A 17,168-nucleotide genomic window follows, 5' to 3' on the forward strand; every position below is an offset into this window, starting at 1 on the left:
ACTTGTTATGGAGGGACTGTTAGAGGCTACATTATTGCACTATTGTCCATCTCCATTCAATGTATGGCAAGATGGAAATGTATTTAGGGTGAGTCAGGAAGATGGAGCAGGACTCTGATGAGTGGAGTGCACAGTAAATGCACAGATGTGCAACTCCAATAGGTAATTAAAAGAGAAAGGAAGATGGTGTTGGTTTTGAAGTTTGAACCAGAAAGACAGATACACACAAATAAAGGAAGGGAGAATGTAACAATTTAAAAGCCTAGTTGTCAGGGAAGAGGAGCTTGTCCTCAAACCCTGGTGGTTCTTCTGACAGAGTAGGTCATGTAACCCACTAGTTATATCTTCCGACTCGCTCTCCTCTTCCAGCTGTGATTCACATATTTTGTAGTCTGGTGGTATGAAGTGCTGAATCATTTTGATCATGGTTAACCTCGCCACGCTTTTGGGCGAGAGACTGTTCCTTTTCACAGTTACAATGGCACCAGCAGCACTGAAAACACGCTCAGAAGAGACACTTGCAACAGGGCAAGCTAGATTCTTTATCGCCAGCCGGCTGAGCACTGGCCATTGGTTTCTTGTCCTATACCAATACACCAATGGGCTTTGCTCCATGAACACCTCTGTTGTGTCATCCAGATAGGCCTGGACCAACCGCTCAATGTTCAGTGGTGCTCGGGTTTGCTCGTCCTCTTTTGGCTTTGCGACAACAACGGACTTACCCATCCCTTTCTGTAGAAACCAAGCAGCTATTTTCTTGGTTGTGTCTGATGAATCAGATCCTGTTGGTGCTGTTGTTGTTATTGGTTGTGTTAGTGACTGCTGGGAAGCAAACGCACTGCTCTCATGCTGTGAAGAAGAACTTGACTCTGTAGGATGCTCAGTAGTACTTGCACTGTCCTGGGCTGGCACTGGCAGGCCTCTAATTGAGAGCTGTTTCTTTTCTAAATCAGTGGCTTCCTCGGCTATTACAGTTTTGTACTTGACAACATCCCCTTCTGAAAAAGGAATTACTGCATTACTGTTCACAAATAATTTGTACAGTGGATCCAAAATTGTGGCAGTAATGTAATGTTGATGTGACACAATCTTATTTTGAATCCTTGTATTCTCAGATAAGCGGCCGGCTAAGGCCTTCGCCAAATAACATGCTTCAAGTTTTCCTTCAACACCTTCGTATGTTTCAGACACCTCCTTCAGCTCCTGCTCTAGCATGTACAACAATGGGATAGCTTGGCCCATAGTACAGTCCTCCCTGCTGACTGCAAGTGTGAAGACCTCAAAAGGAGGAAGCTTCTCTGTCAGGCATTTAATGAGGTCCCATTGCCACATCTCAACTGTCATGGCTTTAATAACAGTTGGATAACCCTGATCTTCTTGTCATTGTCATGACATAAGCATTAAGTGGTATGTACTACTCAAACAGCCGATCAAGCATGTAATAAGTAGAGTTCCAACGTGTTGGTACCTCCTGGATGAGTGCTTTGACTGGCATTTTATACTCACGTTGAATGACCCGTAGCTGCTTCCGGGCTTTAAAAGAATGGTTGAAATGCGTGCAGATTCTTCTGCAAATGGTCAGTAAGTTGCTGACTTTGCTTTCATTTTTCAGAAAGTCTTGAACCACAATGTTAATGCAGTGTGCCAAACACAGGATCCTGAAATAGCGACCATCTTGCATGGCCTTAACTACATTACTGCCATTGTCGGTGGCAACAAAACCAAGGTTAAGGCCTCTAGATACAATTCTTATGCCTCTATAAGGATAATATTTATTATAACCATATAAGGGCATAAATCGGGAATATTGAATTAGGGTCCTAGATAGAAACACAACACCCACTCCACGTATTAATGTCCATCATTACTAAAAAACTAAGCAATATTAAACATAACGATGCATGTGTGTTTTCCAACCCACCCCAAAATTCATAAGTCGCATTTGAAATGGTATATGGTAAATACACGAAAATGAGTATTGGTACTGTACGCTTTTTAAGCAGTGTCATCATTCAGTTAAATGCATATATATATCAGCTGAATGAATTGCGAAAATTACACATGAAATGGCTCTGTATACAGAAAAGAAGGTCGAGACCATTCCATCACATTTTTATACAAATGCTGTACATGTGCTACAGGCTGAGGTAAAATATTGTCTCTAGATTTCCTAAAATAGAAGCTTTGGTCTCTAAGAATAGTTCTACTTTAAGCAGAGTACTTTGTGCCAGAAAAAAGGGTAAATATTTTGGAAGTGAAAAAAAAACAATTTCGCTTACAGGGGAAAAATAGTTCCAAATGTTTTCAGTAGCTGTGTTTATCAAAAACTGAAGGCCGAATTCAGAGTTCAGGGAACGCTGTGTGCTCGTTGTTTTAAAAAGTTATTCTCGTTGTTCAGGGGAGAACATCATATCAGATAGGCTTGCAAAAAATTGGTATACAACATCAGGTGAAAGTTCGACCAAGTTCGAAAATGCTGAAACAGTGCATATGTGAGAGTGATTGCTATCATCGATGTTTGGATCAGTAATGCTCACAGAAGGTTGTATCTATTTGGTGCTGCTTACCTCTCGTACTTCACTGCCACCTACTCGTAGTGGTGAAGTCTCAACAAATGCCGTCATCAGAATAGGTAGCCGCTGGGGACAACACGATGCATGAGTCGTTACCGGACCTAGCAAGGTATCTATATCCATTGGTACTGCTGATGGTAGTGTAAGACAGACGTCCAACATGCATTCTTCTCCGCATAGCAGACATCGAAGCACAGGTAAGATGCAATTTTGCCAGATTGGTCTGAATGAAAGAAACCAGGTTGCACTTAGATCTCTTAGCCGGGCTAATCCGAGGACTTTAGTGATGCGGTCCCGGTAGCGTATAGCTAGGATCGTTTCTCCCATCGTTGCTGGAGTCTTGTCTGTGGCTTGGCTTGCCATATCGGAGCAGAAGGATCAAAAATAAAATTCCTGCTACGAGTCCCAAAAGTAGAGGCAGGCCGCCAAATAACGAATGGACAAAATTCAGAAAAATGCCCAGAACTGTTTCAAAGGGTGCTAACAGTCCCAAAAAAACTGTCTTAAATACATGTGCGATGCCACTGGTATCAGACATGTTTAAGATTTGACTTAACATTTCTAGGAAATGGAGGGGCAATTTGTTGATAATAGGGAATGTATCTCTGCCGCTGTCCTTGCAACTTGCAGACCATACGTCTCTTTGGACGAGGTTAAAGGCACAGTTGTCTGTAAAAGAATTGACTTCATTATGCTTAAAGTATCAATTCGAATAGAAGAGATATTCAAAGAAGGCCATAACGCAGCCTCCATGTCCGGATTGCTGTGTGGATACAATACTTGCATACAGCAAATGACCCTGGAAGTGACGGTTACGAGATAGGCTTTTCCTGGCACCATGCCACAACAGCTGTGGTCACTTATTAGAACATAACTGCCGTTGGAAAGCTGTCTGAAAAATGGCTCTATCTGTTTTGCAGGAGTGCCATGCAGGTGACATGAAAGGTTATTTGAAGACCCTTCGCAGGCTCCATGCAAGTTTATACCTTGACACAGAAGTGTACCACTTAGTGATTTTTTACAATTGTTACCACTAAGGAATACTTCCTTTTTTCCTTCACTATAACATTTGTGTGTGTAAGGTAAATCCCAGGTTGATTTGATGTATCCTTTACCCAACCTTTCATACTGGCCTGCTGGTATATACTCTTGGCAATATTTAAACTGGAAAGTTGTTATCGTAATTGTAATTATTCCGTGTATTATCCATTCAATGACAGGTCTCTCTGACATTGTCAATGGTACTCTCTCAAGTTTTTCAATGCTCAGAATCCTATAGTCTGCTCCTTTTTGTGCCAAACTGATTTGTTTATCAGTAAGGTTAAAGATAGAGAATAATGATGTTGTGTTGATTAAACGCCATGGCACGTAGCCTGAACGCAGATTTTGCAACGTCCAGCCAAGCTGTACAATAGAACGCAATTGGGACTGACCATGTTGTAACATTAGCAAGTCCTGCTCTATTATATCAATAGCAGATAATACCATCCTGTCCAGTGAATATATTCTGGAGGACAGAGTCATTAACCCATTGTCCACTACAGACAGTGATTTTTCCAAATGAATACGATCAATTTCTCATATTTTTTCCGCTGTTTCAATTTGTGTTTCTTTCCAAGCTTCGTTGTATGCAGCGTATATACCGGCCGCTATGAAACGTTTTTGACGCTGTTTGCGAGGTCCCAGTATGAAATCACGCAAGTCAGCACCGTCTTTAAGTAAAGTCAAGTGTTGCTTAATTTCAGCCAGTGTGGATTTTTGTAGCCATTCGAGGCATAGTTTCCCTACACTGTATGTTGTAACTATCCCTGGATGTTGTCAATGGGAGTATCTAGGGTCTGGCCTGTTCTGTTTAACCCCCTGTATTTTGTTCAGGAATCTATCTTGACAGTTATTTGTGTCTGTGGGCCAGATCAACAATTTTTTCCAATCAGGATTTGTTATGTCTTGGTGTAAAATATGGGATACGTCTATCTCCACATCTGTAGTGCTATTACTATCAGGTATGGGCTTCAGAATAGACGGTTTATTTAAATACTTTATCTTGGCTAAACCAAGACAAGTTGTTTGTTGAATAGTGTCATTCAGGAATATTAATTGTTCTGAGATCATGCAGGCTCTAAATAATGCTTCTAAACCTTGGACCTGCCAGTCTTTTGTACCCCAGATGGTTTTTGTTTCAATGTTGTTTTTCCAAAATTCAAAACCAAATGTAGTCATTTTTTCATAAAATGTTTCAGAATAAATCAATTTAGTATTTGTCAACATTGTTTTCATTCCTGTCTTATTTAACATTTTAAAATAAAACGTTTCTGCATCACTTATGTTAAACCCTGGGAAGTATGGGAATTTCTCATAAAATGTTTTCGAGCTGTCTTTAGGCGGTGTTGCACAATGTTCCCATTGGTTATAATTAAAAACATTTCTAGGTTGAGCAGTTTTATGCAAATAGTGATGACCAAAATGATTATAACAATATAATTCTTCATAATTTGATGAACCCTGCAAATAATCATGTTCTGTGAATTTAGCTGCCATTACTAAATCTGACATCAAATTATTAATATTTTCAAAGTCCCGATCATCAGAGAAAGTACTTGGTGTCACAAAATCACTTAAGGAAACCTTAAACTGGTGAGGATATTTCAAGAGCTCAATCGGGCCATAGATTTCATAATCCGTTTTGTCCCATGCTACCCCGCCGGGTATTGTATTGGCTGTGATGTTCACTGATGACCGTTCTCTTTTCTCGATGAGAAAGCGGTCAAATACCTGATTTCAGGTGCAATGTTTTGACAAAAGAATCCATTAGAGATGTCTAATGTAGTTTTATATTTGTTGCGCACAATGTTATTCATTAGTGCTGCACTGTGTGAGTTTTGTACTGCAAATGTTTTGCAACAGGAGTTTAGATGTCTCTAGTCCAAAACAAGACAATATGAATCGCCTTGCTTGGAGACAGGAAACAAAGGATTGTTCATTTGTGAGGTGCATGTTTCAATCACCCCTGATATTCAAGTTGATCTAAAATCTCCCTGACTTGTTTTTTAGCTTCTTGCTTAACAGGGTACTGCCATGTTCTGTGAATTTAGCTGACATTACTAAATCTGACATAATATTAATAATATTTTCAAAGTCCCAATCATCAGAGAAAGTACTTGGTGTCACAAAGTCACTTGAGGAAACCTTAAACTGGTGAGGATATTTCAAGAGCTCAATCGGGCCATAGATTTCATAATCCGTTTTGTCCCATGCTACCCCGCCGGGTATTGTATTGGCTGTGATGTTCACTGATGACAGTTCTCTTTTCTCGATGTGCGGGGATGTGTGAGGCTTTAGGACCAAGTTGATATTCTGACTTGCTGGGTCCATTGTATTATATTTTCCATCAATAAATCTACCCAAACATAAAACCATGATGAGCCAAAGCAGGAGGAAAAGTACACCTAACCCAATCCAAAATTCAATCCATGGTGAAATTAGATATGTTTCTTTTAGTTGGTGAAAAAGTTCAGTTACTTTGTCTTTGAAAGTTTTTGTTGCTGGCGTTTCTTCATGCTCGCTTGGATCTTCAGAAAAGTCATCGAAATTGATGAAGTAGCCAGATGCAGTTCTGTCAATTGTTGCAATTGCTTCCGGATTTTCTTTAGTCTTTGGATCTTTCTTTGTTTCACTAGCATAGTCTGAGGCTACATCGTTGTAGACTGGTGTTTCTTGACGAACTGTTGCAATTTGGGTTTCAAGAGGCACAAGTTCCATGGCTTTGTTGCATAGTCCTTTTTTATTCACTGCAGGTTTATCAAGTGTGATTGTCTCTCTGTTTAAACCTCTTGGATTTTAGCAAGATTTGGTCTTCTGCTATTTCTTGGGAGCCCACTGGACCCACTACTTATTATTGGCCACATGATTGTGGTTTTACCAGGTCGATGGATACAATTCGGTTCTCCTTTTTACCAGCAAGTGGCGGTAGTACTACTGATCTTGTTCCGCTGACAGCTAAGACAGGTACTGCTTTTCTGTAAGACGGCCCAAATTCCTTCTTCACCGCGATCTTCTCTCTGACCAGATCCCCAATCTTTGGAATCCAGACAGGTCTTACTGGGACAGGTGGTTTTTCTTCAGTGGCTGTTGGCTTTAACTTTATATTACTCAGACTTCTTCTTGTTTCATTTAAGTCCTGTAAAACAGCCAAACGGTCTTTGATATCAAAGGCTTTTTCTTCTACCACTGAAGTGTGACTATCTAAGTCCTGGATATGCATTCTAGTACCGAACAATAGTTCGTAGGGAGTGAGACTTTTAGAGAATTTCTTGGCAGATTGTTAAGACTATGTTGGACACTTGTTAAATGTTTGACCCATCACCCGAACCTAATACCCTCGCCGTTATAAATTGCTTTATGTCCCGTTTTTTTCTTTCCACTACCGCATTTCCTTCAGGATGGAATGGAGCAGAGTACCGCGATGCAATGCCCATGCTGGCCATGGCCTCCTTGTAAGCTCGAGAGCTAAACGCAGGACCCTGGCCAGAATGTAGCATGCCAATTGCGTATGTGCCGATTAAGACTCGCAAATCTTTCATAACAGTTCTGGCGTCAGCTGAGCGCTGGGGCCACATCCAAATGAATCTCGTGCAGGAATCCACTGCGACCATGATATATTTATAGTTGCCATCCCTTTGTAAGGGACCACAGTGGTCCAGGTAAACATAAGCTAATGGTTTATCTGAGATCAGAAGGGGCGTCTGTGCTGGTCGTTTCACTGTTGATACTTTCATTCTTTGGCATATTTCACATTCTAGAACATAGTTTCTAGTCTGTTTCCTCATGCGTGGCCACCAATATCTCTGTTTTAATAATGATATTGTGGCGGAAACACCAGCATGCGCAGAAGCGAGCCCTTCGTGTGCCGCTAAAATTAGTCCTAACCTGTGTTCCATGTTTGGAATTGCCCTATCCCCCACTCCAGGGATTCGAGCAATAGGAACATTATTCGCATCAGTTATGTATGAGTACTTTACTGGAAAGCCTTTCGGAAGTGTTTTTCTATCATCTTTTACTTAAGCACTGCCAGCTTGCATTATGTCGCTGACTATTTTTGTTTTTGACCGGGTGATAGCAGCTACGGAAGCCGTTTGCACAGCTGCCTTTGCGGCTTCATCAGCCAATGAATTCCCCGCAACGTGAACGCCATCACGTTGATGACTCAGTGTATGTATCACGTGAGTCTTTTGTAGTTCTTTCTGTAAAAGAACTACTTGTTCCCAAAGCGTTTTATGCTTGATTGTGCCACCTTTTGCATCTTTGAAGCCGTTTTGAACCCAGTTCTGCAAGTATTCATTGCAAGACTGGACGCAGTAATATGAATCGCACACTATTAGTGTGGGGAATTCGCGATCGGTATTTTCAAGCGCCATCTTAAATGCTAGCAGTTCAGCTCGCTGAGCTGTACAATCTCCTAGAGATTGGGTTTTAGTAACCAGTGGTCTAAATTTTCCTTCATGCCAACGACCTTTAACAATCGCGCACGCAGTACTGTAAGCTTGTTTTCCCCCAACTGCATGCTGTGCTGATCCGTCTGTATATATTATATAGCCGTAATATTCCAGAGGCAGAATTTCGGTCGGCAGAGGACATTCATATTCATAATAGAGAAATTCTTGTGTTTTTAAATTAGGATCAAATTCGTATATTACGTCTGTTGCAGCAAGAGAATTAACCCATTGTATCCATCTCGGATGTAGTGCTTTAGCATTTGGAATGCTTGCTTTTGTTACTGCTTCTAGGGCAGGTACTGGTGTAACGATTATTATTCGTTTACCTTGTGCTAAGGCTCTTTCTTTTGCTACAGCAGTTTGAACCGCAGTTAGAATTTTTTCAGTAGAACTGAATTTCATTTCAGCTGTGTGTACAAGTGTGATTTGTAAGCTATTGGTACTGTTTCTCCCTCATTAGAGGTCAGGTATGTGAATCCGCATCTTCCTGGGATGACTCGGATTACAAGGTTGCGTATGTTTTCGTGAGTTTGCAATTTTGTTTTAGCTAACATGTCTGTTTGCAATGATCTTAAAATTCTGTGTGTTTCTGAGTCCAATTGATTGGTTTGAAATCAGGTTTTAATAATTCATAGAGAGGTTTAACCCTCTCTGCATAATTTAGAATGTATGTTCTTCCGAAATTCAGGAATCCTAGTATTGATTGTAAATTCTTCAGCGTTTTTGGTGCTTGGAGTACAGCACACTTCTCTAAGAAGTTGTCTGCTAGGCTTTTGCCTTCACTTGATAATTCATATCCTAAAAACAGGACAGTTAGATGGGCAATTCATGACTTTTTAAAGTTGAATTTGTAACCCTCAGCTGCAAACCCAAGTATTATGGTGTTCACTCTTTTCAAGTGTGTCTCCAGGTCATCATCTGTGAGATAGATGTCATTGACATAGGAAATGCCTCATCATCATATATTTGTAGTAACTCTTACCCTTGCTGAGAATAATCCTGGGCTATTCTTGAATCCCTGTGGGAGTCGACAGAAGTGTTTTTACGACCCCATTATTGAGAAAGCAGTCAAATACCTGATTTCAGGTGCAATGTTTTGACAAAAGAATCCATTAGAGATGTCTAATGTAGTTTTATATTTTTTGCGCACGATGTTATTCATTAGTGCTGCACTGTGTGAGTTTTGTACTGCAAATGTTTTGCAACAGGAGTTTAGATGTCTCTAGTCCAAAACTAGACAATATGAATCGTCTGGCTTGGAGACAGGAAACAAAGGATTGTTCATTTGTGAGATGCATGTTTCAATCACCCCCTGATATTCAAGTTGATCTAAAATCTCCCTGACTTGTTTTTTAGCTTCTTGCTTAACAGGGTACTGCCATGTTCTGTGAATTTAGCTGACATTACTAAATCTGACATCATATTATTGATATTTTCAAAGTCCCAATCATCAGAGAAAGTACTTGGTGTCACAAAGTCACTTAAGGGAACCTTAAACTGGTGAGGATATTTCAAGAGCTCAATCGGGTCATAGATTTCATAATCCGTTTTGTCCCATGCTACCCCGCCGGGCATTGCATTGGCTGTGATGTTCACTGATGACAGTTCTCTTTTCTCGATGTGCGAGGATGTGTGAGGATTTAGGACCAAGTTGATATTCTGACTTGCTGTGTCCATTGTATTATATTTTCCATCAATAAATCTACCCAAACATAAAACCATGATGAGCCAAAGCAGGAGGAAAAGTACACCTAACACAATCCAAAATTCAATTCATGGTGAAATCAGATATGTTTAGACTGTGGAGTTTTAGGTTTAAACCTATAATAACTGATAAAACCCCACTGAAAGAAAAATAGCCCTCACCGGTGAAAACATATAAACACTGAAAAAACACCTGCACAACCACAAACTAAATGCCATTAAAAGAAAGGAAAAAGAAAGTGAAAGAATCATGTTGTTCTTACTGAAGGGGTTAATAAAATGTAACTTTGTTATACAAGCTAGCAGTAAGAAAGACTGGCTAATATTATTCTGCTTGAGTTTTGTTCTTTAGAGATGCCACTAAAATATTGTTTCTTCTTCCTTTTACTTTTTTCAGTTTTATGGCCTTTGGTCTAAAGATGCAGGGTTTAGTTTCAAGTTTTAGGTTTAGTTTAATTATTTTATAAACTGTAGAGAATCAGGACATATCAAACTCACATTTGATATTTTGGCTGCATTTGATTCTTTCACTGATAGGTAAAATGGCTAGTTTCATAAAAATCTTTCCTAATATGTGTCATCACATTTGCCCACAGAGAATGGGTAAAAACCCTAATATATCAGACCATAGTTTCTGGGTCAGTATTGATAGGAGGTGAATTGCCAACACCTCAGGATTTAAACATTAAATGCAAGGTATAGTGACAAGTATATATATCACCAAGCATCTGAGATAGTGGTAAAAACGTGGCACCAGACTTTTGGAAAACATGGAACGCAGTGTCACTAGTTATGCTCTGCAAAAAAGGTTCTTTCCAAGTTCAACAAAGATTGGAGTTATATTGTTTGTATTTGTAGTGATTCAGCCACGTATATAAAAAAATTGTGTGATGACGTGTCAAAATTGATACCCGAGCTGAATTGATTCCCTGTAGGAGATCCTTGCCACTTGTTAGATGGTATGCTGAAAGCATCTTTACAATCTTCAGAGTTAATCAGGGATGCTATTGACTTTTTAGTCCATTCTGGGTCAGTTTTCTTATGCCCAGGAACTAAAACGCAAATATTTATCATTTTGTGCTTTATGTGGCATCAAAGAAGAGGGGCGTGGCTTGGACGCCGATCGGGATGGCGGCGTGAGCTCGTAGCTCCGCGCAGGATCCCGCTAATTCTCCTGTTTTCGGAACCCTGGGCGGCCCGGAGACGACTCTCCTGCCCTCTGAAGTGTGAGGGGACAGCTGGGTGCACTTGATGAACTGCTGGGGGACTGCCGCCCCCGAGGAGACCGTGCTGAAGCAGCGGCTGAGGTGTTGCCGAGGGTGCGAAGAAAATGGCGGCGGGGAGGTCGGAAGGCCCCGAACTTCAGCCCTGAGCCGAGTTGTCGCCGACTGGCGAGGGACCCTGGCGAGAGATCCTGCAAGCCGCTGACTGGGGCGCTAGGGTCGGCGGGACTGTGATCTGAGGCCGTGGTGCGCTGCCTTGGCTCGTCCGGAGCTTGGGGACCCTAGCTGGATACCGTCTTGGGACTTCTCCTCTTCCCCTCAGGCTCCCATGGGGGCGGCCGAGTGGAGTGGGCCTCGCAGGCCGTGGCTCTTGTGCCTGTGAGTGTCGGTGGAGACATTGCACTGCCGGCGACCGGTGCTGCCCACGGGCGCTGACGGTAACCGAGCTCCTGGACTTGTGACGCAGCACCCTGGAATGGCGGCGACGAGTGGGTCGATGGCCGCGGGATGCACTGAGGGGGACTCGGCAACTTCCACCCAGCTGGGCGAGAGTCCCTCCTCGGAGCTCGATCGAGACCAACGGCTGAACCAGCGACTAGATGCCATACTTGATGCGATCGCCTCGACTAAGGACGTGTTGCACCAAGACATCGCCCAAGTGGCCGTGGGCCTGGGGCTGCTGCGCGCAGATCACGCGAAGCTAGCGGACAAAGTTAAGGACCATGACCAACTATTGCTGGACCTGAAACCGTCGGTGGTGGCCGCGGAACATAAGATCACTGATATGTTGGCCCGGTTGGACGCGTTGGAACGGAGGGCGGAGGATGCAGATGGCCGCAATAGGCGGAACAACGTGCGGGTCGTCGGCCTTCCGGAACGGATTGAGGGGGAGGATGCAGTGGCCTATATGGAGAACTGGTTCCGCACTGTGGTGGCGCCGGAGGGGCTCACTCCTTTCTTTACGCTAGAGAGGGCCCACCGGGTACCTGCTCGCCCACCGGGGCTTGGTCGCCCCCCCCGCCCGATGGTGGTGAAACTCCTCCACTACAAAGACCGGGATCTTCTCATTCAGCGGGCCAGGATGTCGGGCCCCTATGACGTGGAGAATAGTAGGGTTACGATCTTCCCGGACTACACCCAAATGGTCCAGAAAAACCGGGCGTCGTTCCTGGCAGTGAAAAAGGAGCTCAGGGAGGAAAGCATTCAGTACTCCTTGCTCTACCCAGCTAAGTTGCGGATCATGTTGGATGGGTCTACGCACTTTTTTCAGACTCCGGACGAGGTTTGGCAATGGCTGGAGTTATACAGGGCGGGTACGGACAGATCGCATAAAAGCAGGCGAGATGAGCCCAAGCAGCCCCGGGTGAGACAATCGCAACGCATCCGATCCCGCAACAGGCGCCAACGGGAGAGGCGGGAGGCCCAAATGGCGGCGGAAAAGAGGGATGCACTCGCAGCGACGGCGGCCATTACAGGGTCGCAACAGAACAGTGAACGTGCGGACACTGACTCGGGAGGAGAAGGCGGCAGGTCGGGAGAGGAACTTTCAGAAGCGGACAGTTCGAAGGGGCCGGAGGTGACCCCACAGACCTCGGATGGTATCTTTTGCGGCTGACATTGGGTTGGATTGAGCTAGATCGGGACTTCATGGTGGGGTGGTATCCTGTTGATAGGGGGCCGGGACGCCGGGAGGGGGGGATCTGTGCTTCAAGAGGGATGGAGGCGCGGGGCGTGGGCTCCGCTCGCTGAGGTCGGCGGTGACTCACCCCCCTTGGGCCCTTAAGGCCGCCTGTGGTGGAGACCACAGGGTTATGAGTGTGAGAAGTTGTTTCAAGGTTTGGATGGGGGCGGACATTGGGTTCGTGTGCTCTGTCCTGGGGAGCGGGGTTTGGGAAGTTTTTCTGTTTTGGGTGTGTTTGGGGGGGGGCAACTGCACTGGGGGGGTTATGAACATTCGTTATTTGATTTGGACTGTACGAAGTTGGAATGGGGACGTTACCTAATCTGAAATGCCTAACGTGGAATGTCCGGGGGCTGCGAACTATGGTGAAGCGTCATAAGGTCCATGCATATCTTGTACGCAGGGGGGTTCAGATTGCTATGCTTCAGGAGACTCATCTCACTAAGAAGGAATGTACTGCCTTGCAGAAAAGATGGCGGGGCCAGGTGTTTGGCACCACCTACTCAGCGTATGCCAGGGGGGTGCTGATCTGGGTGAGGGCGGGGATACCCTTTCAATTGCTGAATCAAGTAGTGGATCCGGATGGCCGGTTTGTGGCGGTGGAGGGGAGGTTATATGGCCGGGATGTGGTTTTCTGCTGTGTGTATGCGCCAAACACTGATCAAGCTCGATATCTTGATAGCCTCTCAGGGGCGTTAGCCTCCTTCCTGGCGGGCCCGATAGTGCTAGGGGGGGACTTTAACTCGATTACTGATGTGGCTCTGGATAGGTCCCATCCCCCTCTGGTGGACTCCCCGGTGCGCAGGCTGACCGCGCACAGGAAGGACTGGCAGGATAGGTGGGGGCTGCTGGATGTCTGGAGGGAGCGGCACAGGGAGACCAGGGATTACTCCTTTTACTCTGCGCTTCATGACCTGCATGTCAGGATTGACTCGGTGCTCTGTGGTGGATCCCTAGCTCCGTTGGTCTCCCATGCGGAGTACTTAGCTAGGACTATCTCAGATCATAATCCCCTATTGGTGCACATTCAGTGGCAGAGGGAGCGCTCAGTTATACCAACGTGGCGGCTTCGGCCGGAGACACTTGAGGATCCTGTCTTCCAAGACGTGGTTCGGCAAGGCATTGATAGCTATTTCGGAATGAATGCGGGCACGGCCACGAGTAGGTCCATTGAATGGGATGCAATGAAAGTGGTGGCGAGGGGAGTGTGTCTGGGCAGGTTCTCGAATGCTCGCACGGCTGTGTTGAATGACCTCGTGACAGCGGAAGATAGGTTGAGGGACCTGGAGCGCCGCAGGCCGGCTAGACCGGACTTACAAGCCCAGCTATTAGAAGCGAAGGAGGTGGTTGCCACTGAGACGGAACGTTTGCGATGCTATGACTATAAGCAGTATATCGTCAGGGCGCATGCGGAAAGGGACAAGGTGGGTACCCTCTTGGCCAGACTGGCCAACCCGGAACTTAGGGGCTCCCCGATCCTCGGCATTCGCACTGCGCAGGGGGAGATGGTGTACAACCAGGCAGCGATATTGGAGTGCTTTAGGGGGTACTATGAGGAACTGTACCAGAGTCAGCTGGAGGTGGGGGTCCAGGACATTGTGGAATACTTGGGGGAGAGGCAGCTTCCGGTCCTTGCTGAGGAGGACTCGAAGGAACTGGGCGCCCGGTAACGCTCACGGAAATACGGGCGGCCATACAGCATATGGCCCGCAACAAAACGCCCGGGGTGGACGGATTACCGATTGAATTTTATCAGCTGTATGCGGATATTTTGACACCCAGATTGCTGACGGTGTATGCTGAAGCATTCGAGGCTGGGGCGCTGCCCGGATCCATGCGGGAGGCCTTGATTGTGCCGCTCCTGAAGCCAGGCCGGGACGCAGCGGACGTGCGGTCTTACCGCCCGCTGTCCATGCTGACGGTGGATTATAAGATTCTGAGCCGGATACTGGCCACCAGGCTGGCCCCGTATATGACGGGCCTGGTACATAGGGACCAGGCCGGGTTCATACCCACGAGGAGCACGGCGCTGAATGTTCGCCGACTGGTGGGGATAATGGACGCCATCTTGGACGGGGAGGGTGCCCCTGCGGTCCTATCTGTAGACATCGAGAAGGCCTTTGATAGTTTGGAATGGCCGTTCCTGGACGGAGTTTTGGAGAGGTTTGGTATGGGCGAGGGGTTCCGCAGGTGGACAAGGGTCTTGTATGCATCGGCGACGGCGAGAGTACGTTTGGGCGGCCTGGTGTCTGCGGCGTACCCGGTGGGCAGGGGCACGCGGCAGGGGTGCTCTCTGTCTCCCCTGTTGTTTGCTCTGGCAATGGAACCTTTAGCGGTCCATGCGAGGTCGGGTGTCGTGTACTTGGGGATAGCCAGGGGCGAGCAGTGGCATTATATATCGCTTTATGCGGATGACTTGCTCCTGTACCTGGCTGACACCTCCCGGGCGTTGGCCGGTGCTATGGGGCTGCTGTCGGAGTTCGGCCGGTTGTCGGGCCTTAAGGTCAATTGGGCGAAGACTTGTGTGTTCCCGCTGCGAGCGGGTTCACCTGCTCCTGACGGAGACTTGGACGTGGTGTGGGAACCATCTTGTTTCACCTATCTGGGTGTTCGCATTTACCACGCTACCGCAGACCTATTGGAGGGCAACATTGGTCGTTGTGTCCGGGCACTGCGGGGCAGCTTGTCTTTCTGGTCGACCCTCCCGCTGACGGTTCTAGGCAGGATTGCCCTTCTGAAGATGGTGGCACTCCCCCGCTTTCTCTATTATTTCCGGACGCTGCCCATATGGATTCCCCAAGGGGTCTTCAGAGACCTGAGGTCGATGATTATTGGCTTTCTGTGGGGGCATGGCCGCCGTAGAGTGGCCCTGACCACGCTCCTCCGCCCGAAGATGGAAGGGGGTATGGCTGTGCCTGACTTTGAGCTGTATTACCTAGCGGCACAGCTGCAGGTTCTAACACAGAACGTGGCTAGGGTGTTCAGGGGTCCGGAGGAGGACCGGGATCGGGGGATGCAACGCCATGTGTTGTCCTATATTATCATGCAGCAGAGGCTTGAGTTGCGGGCCCTCACCGTGGAGGAAAGGACGCTCCGTTTGTGTTGGCAGAGGAGCCTTCGGAGAGCGAGGGCTTCGCGGCCTTATGCACCGGAGATTCCGATCGGCATGCTGACGGCCTTGCCGCACGGGGGTGATTGGTCCCCGTTGCTGGCTTGGGAAGAGATGGGATTGCAGGTGGTGGGCGACCTGTACATAGATGGGGCGTTGGCACCGTTTGAGGTGCTCCGGGACCAGTTTGGGCTGCCTGACGGGGGGTTCCTCCTACACGCGGCAGTGGTGGCTGCCGTACAGAAGCACTGGAAAGGGGGGCTCGTAGAACCAACGACGACTATGGCGTGCCAATATGTGGTGATGGCAGCTGGTACGGTTAAGGCTGTGACGTGCCTCCATAATAGGATGCTGCATGAGGGTCTGGAGCCGCTCCTGGGGCTCAAGTCTAAATGGGAGGAGAGTGTGGGCCGCCCCATACCGGATACGGCGTGGGGACACATCCTGCGGCGTACGTGGAAGGGCACGAGAAATGCGCGCTTTCAACAAGTGCATTTCTATGTGCTTCATAGGGCCTATTTAACCCCAGAGAAATTACAGCGGTACTTCCGGGTGCCGGATGCCCGATGCCCACGGTGTTCGTCTTTGGGTGCGGACATGGATCATTTGTTTTGGGGGTGCCCGCAATTGGGGACCTACTGGGCAGAGGTAGGGGAACTCCTGAATGAAGTGTCTGCCAGGGAGGTGGACTTTGATATGGCGGCGTGCCTGTTGCTCTGGTTCCCGCACACCAAACGCACCAAGGTGACGAGCAAATTTATTGACCTGGGTCTGATACTGGCGCAGAGGGAGATATCGTGGCACTGGAAGTCCAGGGGGGGGCCCTCGCTGCGTAGGTGGAGGAATGAATTGCTGCGGTGGTCTGCTTGCGAGAGTGTGCTCCGGATGAAACAGGCTGTTAAGTTGGGGAATGAGAGGGTTCTGGACGCGGCGCGTGCATGGGAGCAGGTGGTGCAGGCCTTGCGTGACTCTATGGTGGATGACGGGGATGGAGAGAACTGAGCCGGTGGACACCACGGGGCGCACACAGAAGAGCTAATTTCCGCGCTGTGGTAGATCCATCCAACTCGACAGGGCGAGGGGTACTCCTAGCAGTTGCCAGGGGGGGGGGGCCTTGGGGGGGACTGGTTTATGGGACTTGGGGTGGGACGGAAGCCATTAGGGGGTGGCTAGCCTGGGTGCCTAGGCTCTATTAGGGAGGTTGCGTGCTGGGGCAGTGGGGGAGGGCTGGGGGAGCGGCCAGGCGAGTTGGGGCGGGGGCGCTTAGCCGAAGCGCGGGATGTTACTGCATTAGTTTTGGGATGGCTGACGGAGATTTTGTTGTGGGGGGGGGGGTAAAAAGCAGATACGTACGATGGCTTTTCGACCATGGTCCCTGTGGGACTT

The 17,168-nt window shown here is 47.1% G+C and overlaps 1 long non-coding RNA gene across 1 annotated transcript in view; it reads left to right on the top strand.

Moving 5' to 3' along the window:
- Nucleotides 1-17,168, top strand: part of LOC144753334 (uncharacterized) — a 439,488-nt gene that overhangs the window by 163,541 nt on the left and 258,779 nt on the right. The gene's annotated exons all lie outside the window — the stretch shown is intronic.

Source organism: Lissotriton helveticus, chromosome 5_1 (genome assembly GCF_964261635.1).
Source record: "Lissotriton helveticus chromosome 5_1, aLisHel1.1, whole genome shotgun sequence".
In the NCBI taxonomy this organism is placed as follows: Eukaryota; Metazoa; Chordata; class Amphibia; order Caudata; family Salamandridae; genus Lissotriton; species Lissotriton helveticus.